Below are 6,943 nucleotides of genomic sequence, written 5' to 3'. Positions count from 1 at the left end.
CGCGGAGTGGGAGAGCGGAGAAGGGCAGCCCATCCGTGGGCAGCACGGTCTTGGAGGCTGAGTGCGCCGCTGGTGACACCAGGTCCTGAGAGGATCAGGCCCGGGAAGGCGTTCGCCCGGGGCGCCGTGCTTCCGGGAGCCTGTGGGGAGATTAACCTCTGCTAGCGCGGCCCGCCCTGCCCTTTCGGCCTCAGGACTCTCCTCGAGGATTAAAGTCGCGCCACGAAGAATTAATTCTAAGAATTAAGGAGGGCGTTTCGCAGCTCCTTTCTCGTGGTGTCTGAGTGCAGCCTTGCCTTAGGAGTGGCATGAATTCCTTGCGTGTTAGCATGACCAGCTTAATCAGAGTCTGAGGAGTGGACATTGTGAATTTGGAACTGGAAGTTCTGGGTGGCAGGCAGTGCTTTGTCACTGGCTATTAGCTTTGGAGCAAGTTACCTAAACGTGTCTGAGGCTTAATTTCTCTGTAAAGTGGATTTAATGATACCTGCCTCACAGAGTAGCGGTTCCATGGCACGATGATTCTAATACTACTCATGAAGGCGGTTTGTGAGACAGTGATACTGTTAACCGCTCAGTTGTGTCGTTCTTTGCGACCCCATGGACTGTAAGCCGTCAGCCTCCTCTGTGCTTGGAATTCTCCAGGCAGGACCACTGCGGTGGGCTGCTATTCCCTTTGGATCTTCCCGACCCAGGGATCGAACCTGGGTCTCCTGGATTGGCAGGCAGATTCTTTACCTTCTGAACTTGTGAGATGGTACTATTATTTTCTTTATAGATGTGGAACCTACGGATTAGAGATGTTAAATAATTTATCCTAAACCACTTCCCTTGTATCTCAGTCGGCATAGAATCTGCCTGCAGTGCAGAATACCCGGGTTCGATCCCTGGGTCAGGAAGATCCTCTGGAGAAGGAAATGGCAACCTACTCCAGTATCCCTGGAAAATCTCATGGACACAAGAGCCTGGTGGGCTGCAGTCCGTGGGGTTGCGAAGAAGAGTCGGCAAGACTGAGAGACTAGCACTAAACCACCCATAGCAATGGCAACCAAGTCTTTCTAATTCCAAAAATCCAATCTCTTAATCACTGTGATGGTTTTACAAAAGTGAATGATTACATGGGCCAGACCTAAAGCTTGAAATGGAGCAGGCTAAGTATAAGATGATAATTAGAATCCAAGCATTCATACAACATTACACAATTTCATATGCTAGGTACCAGCAAGTCTTAACAATGATCAAAGAATTGGTGCCATGTAGACCTGTGCATGCCTGCCGAATCGTGCCCAACTCTGTGCAACCCCATGGACTATAGCCCAGGAGGCTCCTGTGTCCATGGGATTTTGCAGGCAAAAATACTGGAGTGGGTTGCCATTTCCTCCTCCAGGGGATCTTCCCATCCCATCAAACTCAAGTCTCTTGAGTCTTTTGCACTGGCAGGAGGATTCTTTATCACTGCACCACCTGGGAAACCTGGCAATTGTGACCCACAGTCGTATCTGGCCAGCTGCCTGTTTTTGTCAGTGAAGTTTTGTTGGAATGCAGCCATCCTTATTTATTTACATATTCTTGGTTGCTTTAAGGAACCAAGGGAGAGTTGCATACTTACAATGGAGGCCATTTGGCTAGCAAAGCCTGAAATATTTACTATCTGGCCTGTACAGAAAGAGTTTGCTGATGCCTGATATTGTGGATCCTGTTTTCTGATGATTATGCTAGAAATCAGAAATTAAAAAAAAAAAAAACTATGCCTCTAATTAATGAACTACTTGAGAAAACATAATGGGAAGTAGGAAACATTTAGAACTAAGCTATAAACTTATTAACATAGAAAGACTTTTCAGTTCAGTTCAGTTCAGTCGCTCAGTCGTTCAGTTCAGTTGCTCAGTCGTGTCTGACTCTTTGCGACCCCTGTCCATCACCAACTCCCGGAGTTCATGCAAACTCATGTCCATTGAGTCAGTGATGCCATCTAGCCATCTCATCCTCTGTCCTCCCCTTCTCCTGCCCCCAGTCCCTCCCAGCCTCAGGGTCCTTTCCAATGAGTCAACTCATAGCATGAGATGGCCAAAGTATTGGAGTTTCAGCTTTAGCATCAGTCCTTCCAAAGAACACCCAGGAATGATCTCCTTTAGAATGGACTGGTTGGATCGCCTTACAGTCCAAGGGACTCTCAAGAGTCTTCTCCAACACCACAGTTCAAAAGCATCAATTCTTCGGCTCTCAGCTTCACAGTCCAACTCTCATATCCATACATGACCACTGGAAAAACCATAGCCTTGACTAGACAGACCTTTGTTGGCAAAGTAACGTCTCTGCTTTTGAATATGTTATCTAGGTTGGTCATAACTTTCCTTCCAAGGAGTAAGGGAGAGATAGCTAAAGCAGTTTATATAGAAAATAGGATAATCTCAAAGAATAAGGAAAAAAATTATAACGAGCAGAAGTGAAAGAAACAGAAAGCAAGGTATCATAGAGACCATGAATAAAATTACCTGTTTTTCTCACTGTGAGGCCTGTCTTTAATGGAGGTTCATGAGAATCCTTTAGGTGAATAGTGTATTTTTGGAACTACATAACAGGCCCATTCTTTAAAAAAAAAAAATAGGTATTTATTTGGATGTGCAGTGTATTAGTTGCTGCATGTGGGATCTAATTCCCTGACCAGAGATTGAACCCAGGTCCCCTGTCTTGGGAGCACAGAGTCTTATCCACTAGGCCACCAGGGAAGTCCCAACAAGCCCATTCTTAAGATGGAGAAGGTACAAATTAATTTCACAAGTAATTCTGGGGAAATACGACATGAGGTTTCTGGCGAGTGTCCCTTGAGTGGATGGAATGAAAGTCTCTGCTTCATGCCAGGTGTATGAAGAAGGCTTTTGACATCAGAGAGAGGACATCAGTGAGTGAAAACTGCCGTGCTTTAGCATTGTCTGTCCTTTTCCAGAAGTTGTAAGTAACCCACTGTGGTATTTACAGAATCTAGACATCCTCTTTCTGTTTTTAGATGGTGGTAAAAACATAAAATGCACTTTCTTGGGAGACTAGTTTCAGATGTTGTATTGATTTTTATTAAGTAATGTACAGTTCTACAGTAGTGGTTCCCAGCCTCAGCAAGAGGGCTTATTAAAACAGGCTGCTGGGCTCCATCCCCAGAGTTTATGAAGTTAGTGGTTATGAAGTGGGACCTAAGGATTACATTCATACAGTTCCCGAGGGATGGTGATGCTCTTGGTTCTGGGACTACACTTTGAGAACCACTGCTTTATTACCCTTGAGTGCTTGCAGAGGGTTATAGAGAGGGAGAAAAACAGTGGTGGGCTGTCCAAAGGGTCATTTCTTACACAGTCAACAAAGTTGTGACGGACATCCTAGAAAGTTATGGGAACCCTTGGTGCAGCAGACCTTAGACAAAAAGACTAGCCATATAATGAAAATAAAAATGTATAAGACAAAAACCTGTGGTAGATTAAAAGAGCTCACAGATTCTTTGACTTTCTCTCATCGAGAGGTGAGTTCTGTTTCCACAGTTCTTTGCATCTGGACTGGACTGTGAAGCCTTTGACCAATGGAGAGGTGGGGGGAGGCGTGCTGTGTCAGCTCTGTGTCTAGTGTCTGAGAAGGTTGACGTGGGTCCACGTTAGATGCCTAGTTACCTCGCTGAGGAGGTCACATGGGAAAGCTCTGAGACCATGGAGAGGAAGAGGGGTCCAGCTGAAACCAAATCACCAGCCACACTAGACTGATGAATGAAGCTGTCTTGGACTCTCCAGACCCACTCAACTACCAGCTGAATATTATCAAGCGACCCCACTCAACCCCATGTGGAGTGGAAGAATCACTCAGCTGAGCCTTTCCCAAATACCTGACACACGATACTGTGGTGATACAATGAATGGTCGTTTTAAAACACAAAATTCTGGAGTGGTTTATCACTGCTAATAGGTGCCTGGGACTTCTCTTTAGAAGAGTTTCACCAAACTTGGAAATAAGGAAAAAGGTTACTATGTGCCCTTTCTGTGTTGTAACAAGAACATCGTCTAAGGATAACTTGAAGTTCTCGGGGAGATAATTTTATTTGACTGAGTATTTACTGTTAGTGAGGTGCCAAACTGGGTACAAGTTAGATGTTATTTTGCAGAAGATTGCTAAATTGCAAATTACTTTTGTCCAGTTGAGATGATTTCATTTTGATAGAAAGGTAATCCCATAGAGGACAGTTCAACTGCCTCCCCAGATATTAACTGGTATATCTAACATTCGAGTCTTATTCAGCATTCTTTTCTCTACTCAGTTTGGTACATGTTTTCTTGTATTTCTTTGAAACCAGCCTCACCATCCTGCTGAGATAAATAAATGGCCCATTCTCATATTGGTTCACAGACTGGTCCCCATACACGGAGGGCAAGGAGAGACTGGAGAGAGCCATTCCAGGTTGGTAGGTGGTAGGAAGCGCCTACAAAGCAAGAGAACTTACATACTGAGTCTGTCTTGGACAGTCAGACGAACAGATCACTGCACTCACCTTCCAGAATCTTAAAAGATTATGTAGAACCCTGAACAGAGTCCGGTCATGCGTACCATCCAGATGGTCTCAACAACATCTTACTCTCTTGTCCTTAATAGTAGCTCCCACCTTGGGAAAGGTGGGCAGAATGTACCTTCTGAGTACAGAGGAGGGGGTGTGGAGCATCCGGTATCCAGGGTCCAGTTCTGGGGGCAGCGGATGATCGTGTCGTCTTAGTGACGACCTGCAACAGCTTGTGATACACGCAACAGTTTATTATGTAAGAAGCTGAGAATCTGTTCTGTGCTGTGTTTTGATCATGGGCTGGGTGGTTTATTAGGTATGAGTTAAGTGCTGAATGGTTGTGTATTAGTTTGTGCTCGCTGCTGTAACAACTTAACACAAACTTAATGGGTTAAAGCAGCACTGATTTATTCTCTTACAGTTCTGGAGGTCAGAGTCTAAAATGGGTTGTAGAGCTGTGTCCTTGCTTCCAGAGATGACTAGGAGAGAATCTGTCTTCTGACTTTTTTTAGTGTCTAGAGGTTGGCCGCATCTTTTAGCTTGTAGCCTCATCCTCCGTTTTCAAAGCAAGGAACATAGCATCTCCCAGACTCTCCATCTGTCTCTCTCTCTCTGTTGTCACATTTTTCTCTCCCTTCCTCCTTCCTCCCTCTTATAATCTGTGATAACAGTGGGAGGGGGGACTGTGTATTCATAATCTGGGGTAGTCTCTTCATCTCAGGATCCTTAATCTCATCTGCAACAATCCCTTTTACTGTATTGCTGGGGTCCAGCCCCCGTGGATCCAGGGAATTCGAAGGGTAGACGGCGTTGGCGTGAGAAAAACTTATTTATTGATTGATATAAGATTAGATTAAGAAACTGTAGTGTAGTAGGAAGATTAAGTGGAGGAAGAGGGCTGAATAGCTTGGTTTACGCGGAAGACCAGTAAAATTCCAGACAAGGAATTTGCACCATCTACGTTGGGCCACCGGCGCCCACTTGAATATCTAAGGGTGCCTCGCCTTAGGCTCCCTTTCGCGCAGGTCTTGCCAGGGCAAGTAAGTAGACTTCGCGGGCCTCCGCGCCCCAGGTGGAGATTCAGCCTGAAATTAAAGTAAAGAATGGAGGGAGGGCAAGAGAGAGAAGAAGAGAGAAAGAGAGACACGGGGGGAGCCAGATTCCCAAGAAACCAGGCCGAGAGACTAGTCCAAGAAACTGGTCCCCTCCGTTATTGTTCAGAAGGCCTTTTATACTTTTGATAAAACATGGAGATCAATGGGTAACACAAAATTATGTAGTGTTCGTAGCCCAGACTCTTTATGTATATCTTTTTGTATACAAAAGGTCTCAGGTGATTTACATTATCTTCTGGCCAAGAGGCTTGTTAACACTTTTTGGCTCTCTTCCTTAATGAATGTTAATTTTGTTTCCCCTGAAGTGTTTTTCTTTAATCTGCATCTCCTTAAAGCGCTAAAGTTACATCTCTAGAACAAAGGTGCAGTGGGTTATAACAAAGAAGGTGCTTAACTCAAAGATCTAATGTTGCTAATACCAGGTCTACTACTTGTTTTTCTATATACCAACTATATCTAAAAATAAAGGATATGAAAATTTGGCAGCAAGTATTGGCTCAACAAATGAAACCTTTAATCAGTCCTATTCTAAAGATTTTGACTCCTCGGAAGCCCCTACATTCCTAGGATGTTTTAAGCTTCCTGTGCCTCCTGCGGTCAGGAGGCCTCAAACAATCACAGGCGCAGCTGTAGGAGTCCTGCAGGCAGGCTAGAAAGCCATCAGAGGGGTTTCTGGATTGAAACACTCTTTCAAATGCAGAAGACTAAAGCCCTGAATTGATTGACTTTTTCCAGAGAATGTCAGAAGAGCGGAAAAGCAGAGCACAAAAGCCGGCAGATTTTTGTTGGGGTACATGCTTAGGAATTTCCAGAGGGGCCCCTGAAGTCTGAGCACGCCTTGCGTATGTCAGCTTCCTTCCTCATGACCTTGTCACGGGCGGGAATCCTCACACTGGCTTCCGGCACTGTATAAAGTGACATACAGGTTCTGGGGGTTAGGACTTGGGGGACCATTTGGGAGACCAGTTTTCAGCCTACCCCATGTGGTATATGTGAACAATTGTGGGGTATCCAAAATGATTTTTGGTGGTATAATGAAACATTTTAACATTTAAGTGTTGGTTCTGTATACTATTTAAAGATGGAAAAAAAGATTTCACTAGGTGGAACTATGAAGGGCGTTGAAAGGAGAATCAAGAATGAGCAGGGGATCAGGCAGGCTTCCCGCCCCCTCCAGCCATGGGTCCCGGAAGGGGCAGCTTGGTGCTGACAAGGCCTTGGCAGTAAGAACAGGCTGTAGAGGCACCCCTCCTGTGTGAGGCTGTGAGTGGCTGGCTCTTGGAGGTGAGGAGATGTG

Source organism: Capra hircus, chromosome 15 (genome assembly GCF_001704415.2).
Source record: "Capra hircus breed San Clemente chromosome 15, ASM170441v1, whole genome shotgun sequence".
Lineage (NCBI taxonomy): Eukaryota > Metazoa > Chordata > Mammalia > Artiodactyla > Bovidae > Capra > Capra hircus.
Note: the sequence above shows the minus strand (reverse complement) of the source record.